Consider the following 12,387-nt stretch of genomic DNA (forward strand, 5'->3'; position numbering starts at 1 on the left):
CCTCAGCTGTAACAAGTGAACCACATTAATGGAAGATGTTAATCATAGCGGGAGCTATGGCGGAAGGTAGAGGTGAAGGGGTGCGTAGGAACTCTGTACTTTCTGCTCAGTTTTTTTGTAATGCTAAGACTACTCTGAAAAATAAAGTGTATTAAATCAATAAACAAAACTGCTTGCATATAGCAATATAGACGAGTATATGAGAATACTTTTTTATATATTTATAAAATTAAAAACTCACATCATTCAGTACCAATTTTCCCACGTTGGGGGTAAATGCAGTCTCAGAAATCATACTGACAATCGCTAAAGCATATTTTCAATTACAGCTTTCTACTTTTCTAAGCCTTATTTCTTTTGGAATTATCTTAAATTCTTTGCCTCTCTTTATATCTTATTTCTGTACTGAAGTGTTTGTCAGTCATGTTTTTGCACTGCAACTACAGTCACCACTAATGAATATTTAAGTTGTTTTTCTAGTCTTAAAAATAAAGTATAGTAACTGTGGCCTGAAATTAAGCCCTGTGTAATAGACTCTCTTGACATCTGAAACCAGTGGGGCCTCTAATGGCCTAACTGCAAGTTTCCCTCCCCATTCTCCTCCCACAGATAAGATCCTGTAGTCAGACAATCTTCCTTCCTTATCAAGGGGATCAGGCATAGTTGTTGCTTATCTCTGAGTAGCAGGTTTCACCACCCTACCAGCCTGAAGAATTATTCAGACAAGCTATTCACATCCTTTCACAGGAAACCAGGGGTTATTGCACCCTCTTGATACTACAGAGCCACTTCCCATAACCCCTAGTTGTTCCCTCTGTTCCCAAGTGCAGTACCTCTGTGGCCTTGCATGGCAAGTGGTGGCCTCCTCCCCTGGCCTCTCACTGCCTCTGACTAATAAACTTATGTAGATCGCATCAGTCCAGTGCCAGGTGTCATGTGTTCAACCATTCCATCACCTGAGGGCGGGAGTGAATGGTGGCAGTTAATACAATTGGCATGATGAACAGGATGGTCCATCCAAGACTGAGGGCACCTCATCAATGTTAATTAATTACTCTTAGCTAACTAACTGCTTCCATGATTTGGCAGAGGCTACATGGGACAGAACCACCAGTTGTTGGCAGGCTTGCACTTTGGCCTGTACTGCACTGCATTCTTTTTTGGGTGTCACTGTCTCTTCCCACCGTAAAAGGCTCTTGTCCCTAAAAGAATTGTTAATTGGCTTACTGTGTGATTTGCCATTGGGTTCAGTCTATTTGGCAGGTGGTCTCTGAGGCTCCTGCCTATAGACCAGTGACAACACGGCACCCCACTGGTCAGCATTGAGCCCCACCTGCCACGGGTCCAGCTAGAGCTCTCTGGTTACAGCATATAGCCTGGTGACCATCCCTGGCTGCTCAGGGTACCCATACATACCATTGTTGTTGTGCATCACTGGGATGGGCATATGGATGGCCCTTTGTGCAAAGGTAGGAGACTACCACTCGAGGGAGAATTGAGCACGGTATCCCAGTTGCCTAGTGAGCTGTTATTGTTCAGGCAAGGGTAGCAGCCTTTCCTCTCTCTGCTGCTCTTTCCCTTGCTGCCATCACACACACTTGCCTGATGCCTAAGGATATCGAGATGCACATTCATGGTAGCCTGTGGCCCAGACACTGATGAGAAAAGAAAAGGAGACCAGTCCTTTTCAAATTACCAGAAGAGGAAACTCAGCTAGTCTTCAAATACAAAAGCCCTGGTCAATGTACCTGGGTTTTGCTTAGCCCTGCTGTTAAAAACACACCAAAGAACTAATCTTGCAGTCATGGGGCTGGATGGCTTTGACCCAGGCTGTAGACAAAATGACCTTATTGTTTGTGGACCCTGACTCCAGGGAGATCGACTGGCATTCTCTGGAAGAGGAGGCAGCTACCTATGAGCCTGGCTGGTGGGCTCTGCTCCTTTCCTTTGTAACCATCCAGAAGGTCCATATCATGAGTAACAGGATAGAGATAATAACTGAAAGCCAAGGCTTTACATGGCTAGAAATCCAAAATAAGCTGAGAGAATTTATACAGAGAGAAATGAGAGAGAGAAGGAAACCTGCATGGCAGGGAAAAAAGAGGCAGTCATAGCAGAGGATAACCTCTGGGTTATGGGCCCAGCATGCTTCTGCTGCACCACTCTGCTGCCTATTACTGTGTTGCAAAAAAAATCCTTATGCTCATAGTTAGAGGGGAAAACACCACCCTTTGGCACAGCAAAGGGGTTAATTCAAATGCAACTTAAGCCATATGAAGGAACCATTACCATGGCACAGGCCTCTAACCCTGACGATCCAACTGGAGGCCTTCTGGAGAAAGGAATTTGTAAATTTGATCTGAGTAAAAGGAAACGCCTTGAAGTAGATCCAGTGACCACAAAAAGAAAAGAAATAGAAAGAATGAAGGGAGGGAGGGAGAGACTTAGATACAGGGAGAGGAGACAATGGAATAACTGAAACAAAGGTCCACAGTTTGACCTAACTAGAAATCCAAAATTTACTAAAATAATGTATACAACCAAAGATAAAAGGGCACTGATTGGCTTTTGTATCTCTACTATGTAGTTTCTGAATTAACTTTAATATCTCCTGAAATGTACCATTGACGAACTTGCATGGCCTTAATACAGGGCTCAAATTATACTTATACCTGGGCATCCCACTAAATTTAAACATGTTACCATCTAAAATCTTAGAGGAGTTATTGAATATAAAATAGGTGCTATAGACTGAGTGTGTGTGTTCTCCTAAAATGCATTATGTTGAATTCTAATCCCCAATGTGATAGTATTTGGAGTTGGGGCCTTTGGGAGGTGATTAGATTATGAGGACGGAGTCCTCATAAATGGTTGGTGCCATTAAAAAAGAGATTCCAGAGAACTCCCTTGACTCTTCTGCCATGTGGGGACGTAGGAAAAAGACAGCCATCTATGAACCAGGAAGCGGGTCCTCACTAGACGCTGAATCTGCTGGTGCCTTGATCTTGGACTTCCCAGCCTGCAGAACTGTGGGAAGTAAAATTATGTTGTTTATAAGCCACACAGTCTATGGTATTTTGTTCCAGCAGCCCAAACAGACTGAGACATTTAGGACAAATGGGTAAGTTTCACATTAACCAATAGAATTATTGCCTGAGTTCCCCATGGTCATAGCATCCATTGACTTAATTTTAGCACAGTCCCATAGAAGGCATAGGTGCTCTGAGCCAATGAATAATACAATTAAATTTTTGGCACTTACAAATTGGGTTGACAAAATGGGACCCCACGTACTGTACACCCCAATTGAAAGCATCGTAAAGACCTATTTCGGGAAGAAGTGATTATCACCACTGCGTCTCTGTTTAATAGTCCAGTTTAGCCTATTCTTAAACCTGGAAGTAAAATTATGGTGCTTCACAGTGGATTACAACCTTAATGCTATGGTCCATCCTTTTAGGACCTAGTACCCAACGATATTGAAATTAGTGCCTCCATCCAAATAGCACTAGTAAATATTTTTTATTACAGTTTCAGCTAATATGTTCTGTTCAGTACTCGTTTCAACAGCCTCTTGGCCACAGTTTGCCTTCACCTCCAATAGAGACCCAGTATACTTTTACCAGGCTACCCATGGGATACCTCACCAACTCTGCCATTGCACACAGTCTTTGCAGGCAATGCCTTTAACTGCATCCAGATTTCTCCAGGAGCACAGGTGTGACGTTACATTGATGACATTCTCCTCTGAGGAAATTAATTTCTCAGATTCGTTAGGGACATAGAAAAACACAAAAGAACTCATAAAAAGGGAATAAGTCATTTCCCCACAAATAACACAAAAATCTGCCACCTCAGTTAAGTTCCTGAAAAATTACTTGTAAACAGAGGGCTGCTCCATTCCTGACACTGTGAAGAAACAGCTATTGACTTTAAATTGTGCTTGTGGCACACACAGTGTTAATACAAATACATCTTTTAGTCCTTTTGGGGTTCTGCAGGCAGCATATTCCGCACTTAAAAATTTTACGTAATCTCACTGATGCTGTTACTTTCATATCGGCCCAACTTGTACAGGGCCCCCTCCAAAAACAGGCTCAAGAATAAATGCAAATTGGAATCAACTAGCACTCCCATTAGTGCCCCCAGAGACTCTCTCTGTAGAGGCTTTAGCAACTTCCTCTCACACCTTCTGGAGTCCAAGGCTATAAGTAGTACCATGGTGGTGGATGGGGCATTCTGCAAATTGGTTGTTAGTTTTGATAGATGCATTGCAGGCAGGAAAGGCAAATCCATGTACAGAAAAGATCTTTTCCAGTAGGTACAAAGTACTGTCCCATTCATGATGGAAATGGTCTAATGTAATCAACCTGATACCAGGTAGCCAGCTGATCCATCCAGGAAATGGTGCCAAGTTAGTTGTTAATTGTTGGTCTCTGCTGTTGGAAGATTGGGAACTTAACAATGACTTTTGCCAGATTGGCCTTGGTGAGTTGAAGTCCCTGTTGCTGAGCCCATGTCTGATTTTCACTGCTGCTGCAGCCACTTAGTTCACGAACCCACTTATGCAATGATAGAAGTGTCTGGGGAAAGGGGCTGGCTAGCGGAATGAGATTGACATCCACAGAACATGTCCTTTTATCCACCTGATTATTAAATCCTCTGGTGAGTCACCCTTTGGTGAGCGTTAACATGGGACACAAATACCTTCATACTCTGTGCCCATTTGGAAAGGTCTGTGCACATGCCTCTTTCCCAGAACTCCTTTTCAGAAATTTTCCAGTGTACTCCTTCCAAGTCTTTGATATTCAGCCAAACCATTAGCCACTGTGCATGAATCAGGGTAGACCCATAACTGGCTATCTCTCCTTCCAGGCAAAATAAATAACAGGGTGTACTGTTCAGATTTCTGCCCGCTTGGATTATTTCCTTTCACCACTGGCTTTCAGGACCATCTCAGGGTGGGGCCGTGGTGCTGAAAACCATGGAGAATTATCTAACTCAGGCCTGAGTTTTTTTGTTTCTCAGTTAACTGGTCACAAGGAACTCCTCATGAGGCCATAGCTGTGAATTGAGAGGGGAATGGAATATAGCACTAGTGGAGGTTGTAGGCATACTTGTCCCTTCAGGACCTGCTGGAGCCTAATGTTGTATATATCATTTCCATTTAATGATGAAGTGCTGCTGTGAACACCCAGTTGTATGGCTTGATGGATCAGACAGCACTCAGTTTTTGATGGGCAGCTCAGGTCGCATGGTAACGTGGCAGCCCATGATTCAGTGTTCCGTCTCCACTAAGGCCCATGAGCAAGCAAGCCAAAAGCTGTTCCTCAAAAGGAGAACAGTTGTTGAGAGAGGATGGTGTGGCTTTGCTTGAAGAATCCTAAGGATATGCACTGAGATTCACATATTGGGGCCTGCCAAAGGCTCTAAACAGGATCCTCATCCACTATTGATACTTCAAGAAATGTTGGATCTGCCGGATAATATACCTCAAATGGTACAGCAGTTTGCTTGACAGGTTGGATTTGTTATAGAACATTCTCTTGTTCTGGACCCCACTCAAAATTGGTAGCTTTTCTGGTCAGTCAGTAAATGACTTGGAGTAGCAGTCCCAAATGTGGCAATATGCTGTCTCCAAAATCCAAGGAGGCCCAATAGTTGTGCCTATTTCCTAGTGGTAGGAGGGGCCAGATATAGCACCTTCTTCACCTTGGAAGGAATGTCTTGACAGACCCCACATCATTCGACCCTTAGAAATCTTACCAAGGTGGCAGACCCCTGAATTTGTGGGATTTACATCCCACTCTCAGACACACAAGTGTCTTACCAGTGTGTTTTGAGTAGTTGCTAATTCCTGCACAGTAGGTTCAATCAGCCTTGTATCATCAATGTAGTGGACCAGCAAGGTGTATGGTGAAAGGAAAAGACAATCTAGGTCTCTGTAGACTAGACTATGATGTGGAGTTGAAGAGTTGATATACCCTTGCGGCAGAACAGTGAAGGTGTATTGCTGGCCTTGCCAACAGAAAGCAAACTGTTTATGATGGTATTTACTAACAGGTATAGAGAAAAAAAAAGCATTTGCCACTGAATAGTTGAACACCAGGTGCCAAAGGAGGCGTTCGTTTTTTCCAGCAGCAAAACAACATCTGGAAATGCAGCTACAAATGGAGTCATTGCCTGATTAAATGTATGATAATCTACTGTCATTATCTAGGACCCATTTATCTTTTGCACAGGCCAAATAGGTAAGTTGAATGGAGATGTGGTAGGAATCACCACCTGGATCTTTTCAGACCTTGATGGTGGCACCAATATCTGTAACTGCTCCAGGAATGCAGTATTACCTTTGGTTTATTATCTTCATAGGTGGAGGGAGTTCTAGTGACCTCCACGTGGCCTTTTCTACCATAAGAGCTGTCACTTGACAGATCAAGGAACCAATGTGTGGACTTTGAACATTTCTGGTGTCTTTATTCCAATTATGACTTCCACAATTGGAGAAGAGAACTACACTATGGATTTGAGACCCCTGGGTCTACTGTGAGATAGACCTGAGCTGGAACTCCATTGACCACTTGACCTCCATGAGCCCTCACTCTGAATGGTGTACTATAGTGACTTTTGGGGTCAGTAGGAATTAGCATCAGTTCAGAGCCAGACTTCCTCCAAAAGTCTGATTATTTACCCCTAGCCCGATGCATAATCACACTGGTAAGTGGATGTGGGTTCCTTTGGGGAAGGCTGGGAGGAAGATTATCAGTATACATTTTTGACCATGTAATGGGTTCTTCCTCAAAAAGACCTGGATGCTACTCTGTTCAAGGGATGCTCTGGGTATGTAAACTGGCTCAAGGCTGGGAATTGATTGAGGGGGCATGACTCTCTGTTGGTGATTCAAGTCATACTTCTGTTCATTATACCTAGGCATTTTCCACTTAAATGAAGACTAACGGGCTTCCCATCTATTTTAGTTCTAGTTATAGCATGACCAACTAGTGAACACCAAATATCTCTGCAAGCCAAACTATTCTGATTTGCTGTGGCTCTACTGTCCATTACAGTAACCATATCCATGTTTTTAACAATTAAGTGCCACAATTTGCCCCTGCCACCTTGGGATCTCAGCATCCCCATTGGGTTTACATCCTCAATGGAAGGTAGCAGTTCTCCCTGTAATTTCTAATTTACACAGAAGAGCAACCAGAGAACTCTTCGAGGATTCTGGGGCTTGCCTGACAAAAGGCATGTCCTCTGGACCTTCTGAGGTTGGTGAGCAAGTTGTACATAAATACACTCTAACATTCCGATCCTCCTAAGCCTTTAGATACTTTCCTCTATAGTATACCAAGGAAGTTTTGGCATTTCAGCTTCTCTAGTGTAGGTCTGTATTTTGGTCAACCAAATCAAGCAAACAATTAGAGCCATTACTAGCCCCTCGAGCTAAAATATGCAATCCAAAATATCAGCTTAGTGGGCCCATGTCAATAAATTTAGCCTTAATCCAACTTTATATTCTTTCCACTCTGATCCCAAACTTATTTCCCAGGTTTATGTTAATATAAAGTTGTGAAATTAAACACTTCTTTTAGTGTGTATCACAACTCTTTGTGGGTCACAATTTGTACATTTTGCATCTATTGAGACTTATGTTTGGTTATAGGTATAGAAGCAAGGAGAGGTAATGGAGGGTAGGTCTTGAAGAGGATCAGAAGTTCTTTGCAAGACAACTATGACAGGGGAGGCCATAATAGGTTCTTAAGGGCAAGGGAGACTAAGGTATTTATAGGCATTGAAGATCCTCAGCTGTATTGAAATCTGCTCATATTTCCCCATCCCACTTTTCAGGATCCTATTCCTTCCCAATCAATGCCCTAACTTTAGTAAGAGACCCTGTAAGGTTGGGAATTCAATTTGCATTGTAATTAAACCTCCCAAAGGATTCATCGTTGGGTTTGGTTTTCATAAATCTCAGCCCTGCAGCTTTAGTGGTAAGAGCTTCTTTCAGGGCAGACATGGAAGCTTTAAGGTCCCTTATGTGGATCTTGAGCTGAGAATTTCAATCCCTAAGCTTCTCACATTCTTTCCCCAAGTTTTCCAGCACATTTAGAAGTTAACAGCTTATCCCGTTGTACTCCTTAAATTCACTAAAATATCTAGAGGAGCAACTACTTGATCCTGCCAGAGCTTTGCTTTCTATAGGCACTTGATTACAGACATCTAACGGTAATAATTTGAGTAACTGTATTGCCACTGCCTACTATGGACTATCAGTGCCCTTTACCGCGGTAACAGGGTCATTGATGGTTTTAAATCTAAGTCTAATCAGATTACAGAATCTAATCCGGAAAATCCAGACCCAATTCAGAAAAACCAGACCCAATTTGGTACAAGTTGATGATTCAGGTAGGATTCAATTAGAGACACAGAACCATTAGGAGAGTGTGTATGTTTACAGGGATTTGTTACAGGGCTTTGGCCTTAGGCAATTGTGGGAACTGGTTAAACAGTCTCTTTAAGGTCATTCTCTTCATGTCTGATGAAAGCACTTCAAGTCCACAAGACATACAATAAGGAAAGGAAGATGGATGTGACATGGAAGAGTGCAAAAACAAGCTAGAGCTCACAATCATGACTTGAGTCAGTTATTGCTTCTTATCTTCATGGTGTGGTGTCCTGCAGAACCTGGGGCCCTTAGTCACAGAGGTAATCACATATACACACAGTGGTTCAGGATTGGAAAAGCTGAAGGATCCAGCTGCAACAGGCACAGGCCTAGTGCTGTCTCATGCCAACGAGGTGGTCAGTAGTCAGCAACAGCATGTGTGAGATACAAAATGACTGCTACATCCCTTATGCCCACCAGATCTTGCATAAGAATCTCTTTTATGGTCCACCCCAATGGGATACATACAGGAAAAGGAACTCTGGGAAATGTATTCAGCCTAGCCAAAGTAACACATTACAAAGCAACCATATTGGCCTATTAAGGAACTGTGAAATCAATTCAATGAATCAGGGCTAATATTTTTAAAGAAATAGAATAAAATATATATCAGAATTTATTGCAGATCTAGGTAAATATTGTTTCATGAAAATTATTTATAATCAGTTGTGTGTTGTCATGGACTGAATCGTTTTCCTCCCTAAATCCATATGTTGAAGCCCTAACCCCAATGGGATTGTATTTGGAGAAAGGATTTTTGAAGAGATAAAGTTAAATGAGGTCATAAGGATAGGGCTCTAATCCAGTATAACTGATGTCCTTATAAGAAAAGGAAAGGACACCAGCGATGTGCATGCACAGAGAAAAGGACATGTGAGGACACAGCAAGAAGGCAGCCATCTGCAAACAAAGGAGAGAGGTCTCAGGAGAAAACAAACCTACCAACACCTTGATCTTGGACTTCCAGCCTCCCGAAGTGTGAGCAAATGAATTTCTGTTGTTGAAGTCATCCAATCTGTGGTATTTTGTTATGGCAGTTGCTATGCTCTGAATGTTTGTGTCCCCCCCCCCCCCAAAATTCGTATGTTGAAATCTAATCCCCAGTGTGATGGTATTAGGTGAGCCCTTTGGGAGGTGATGAGGTCATGAGAGTGGAGCCCTCATGAATGGGATCCCACAGAACTCCCCAGCCCTTCCGCCAGGTGAGGACACAGTGAGAAGGTGCTGGCTATTAACCAGGAAGTGGGCTCTCACCAGAACTCAACCATACTCGTGCATTGATCTTGGACTTCCTGACCTCCAGAACTGTGAAAAATAAATTTTTTTGTTTATAAGCTATCCAGTCTGTGGTATGTTGCTGTAGCAGCCTGAACAGAGTAAGACAGCAGCCTTAGCAGACTAATGCATATGTGTATTAAAGATTGAATCAGTATTCTGACTTTTTAAAAATTAAGATAATTTCTTTAGAGTGGTTTTAGGTTCATGGCAAAATTGAGAGGAAGGTACAGAGATTTCCCATATATCCCCTTCCCCAACACATACATAGCCACCCCCATTATTAACATTCCCCACCAGAGTGTTACATATGTTACAATTGATGAACCTACATTGACACATCATAGTTGCTTAAAGTCCATAGTTTACATTACAGTTCACTCTTGGGTTTGGACAAATGTATGATGACGTGTATCCACCAGTATGGTATCATCCAGAGTATTTTCACTGCCCTAAAATCCACTGTGCTCCACCTATTCATCCTTCCTTCTCCATCCCAACCCCTGATCTTTTTATTGTCTCCATAGTTTTGCCTTCTCTGGAAACTCTTTGTCCCACTTTCCTACTTTAGTTTTTTGCCAAGGTATCATTTAGCATACAAAATATTTTACTTATTTTCTTTATTGTTTTATATTCCTTCACTAGAATATAAACTCCATCAGAACTGGGAGTTTTATCTTTTTTACTCACTACTATAAATTTAGTGCCTAGAAGTGGCATGTTGTAAACACCCAATGTAAATACTCAATGAGTGAATGTTTGTGTTTATATTGGATCATGAATTAAAATGTATTTCTTACTATAATTTGGGGTTAAAAATATTTGCAAACTTTGGCAGTTTCTTACAAAGCTAAGCAGTTTTATCATACAATTCAGCCATTGGACTCGTAGGTAATTACTCAACTTATTTGAAAATTTACATTCACATCAAAACCTTCATATGAATGTTTATAGCAGGTTTATTCCTAATCTCCAAATCTGAAAGCTGCCACCATATCCTTCCATAGGTGAAACGATAGACAAACTGTGGTGCATCCATACAAGGACTATCATTCAGTGATAAGAAGAAACTAAGTGTTAAGTCACTAAAAGTCATGAGAGAATCTTAAATGCATATTGCTTGGTAAAAGAAGCCAATCTGAAAGGGCTACACAATGTATGATTCATATTATATGACATTGGAAGAGGAAAACTCTACAGACAGTAAAAGGATCAGTATTTGCAAAGACTTCAAGGGGAGATTGGGAGGGTTGAATAGGTGAAGCACAGATGATTTTTTTTCTGAATGGTGAAGCTATTATTCTGTATGATACCATAATGATGGATCCATGACATTATGCATTTGTCCAAACTCATGGAATTTTAAAGCACAAATAAGGAACATTAATGTAGGTAAATTAAAACAATCATTGAGGAGTTCCAGGGACACCAGGAAGGAATGCAGACTATGACAAAAGAATCTATGAAACAACCTCACTGAAGGAGGTGGGAGGAAAAGGTGCTGACTTAAGTAACTTTGGAAATGAGTGGAAACTATAAGGGTCATGACAGAAGGAACTGCACGTGTGCACTCTACTCCAGTTGATGAAGTTGTTTCACGTGGGGAACAGGTTAACAATTTTGGTACAGCTATACATTTATACTGGAATAGGACAATTAAGTAAGTGGATGGCAGATGGATGAGCCAGGTTTATCACTAGTGCATCGGATGCTAGAATGATCCATTTGGCATTGGATTAGAGTTGGAAACATCAGTTTGAACTCATTTATTTAACTTAATAGAGATACATATGGTTACATCTGGAAATTTTATAAATATGTTTATATGCACATGTTAGTATACATGAAATATTTCCTTGCTCTGTCAGTGGAGAGAATATAAAAGCACCAAAACCCTAGTAGCAATATGTACACACAGTGCCCAGATCTTGGTTTCTAATACCATTTTCCAGTAGAAGGAACCAGGGCTTCTTGGAGAAATTGCTGATTCTAATACTGGGGCAGGTAATATATAGGAGGAGCCTGGAGCATCTTATAGTACAGAAAGTAAGGAAGTGTTAAAAAAAAAAAACCGTTTATGAGGATATGACAAATGGCCACAGGAGCCAACTGAAAAAGCTCCCAGTTGCTTAACATAGAGCACTTTGAGCAACAAAATATAAATAGTATTGTATTATTACCCTATTATAAAATAAACATGAGTCCATACTGATATTAACAGATTATCAAATAAGTAAACAAATGGAGGAGAAGAGACAGATCTCCTATGTAGAATTCCAAATAATTTATGTAGCTTGCTACCCTCAAGGAGGGAGAGCATAACTCCCCATTCCTTAAGTGTAGCTGTGTGCATGGTTACTTCCTTCCAAAGAGTATAGTATGGAAATAAGGAAGTAAAAATCTAACTTGACCATGGAGACCTGACAAACACTACCTTAGCCTGGTGATCAAGGTCAATATCAACAGGGATAAGTCATGTTGGTAGTATGTACCTTTGGTATGATATGATGAAAATGGCACTTTACCTCATGCTCTTCCTCCCCAAATCCCCAAACACAGTTTAATCTTGAGAAAAAGATCAAATTCCAGTTAAGAGGAATCCTGAAAAGTATCTGGCCAGTATTCTCAAAGCTGTCAAGGTCATACAAAACAAGGAAAGTCTG

This window comes from Equus asinus, chromosome 2 (assembly GCF_041296235.1).
Source record: "Equus asinus isolate D_3611 breed Donkey chromosome 2, EquAss-T2T_v2, whole genome shotgun sequence".
Lineage (NCBI taxonomy): Eukaryota > Metazoa > Chordata > Mammalia > Perissodactyla > Equidae > Equus > Equus asinus.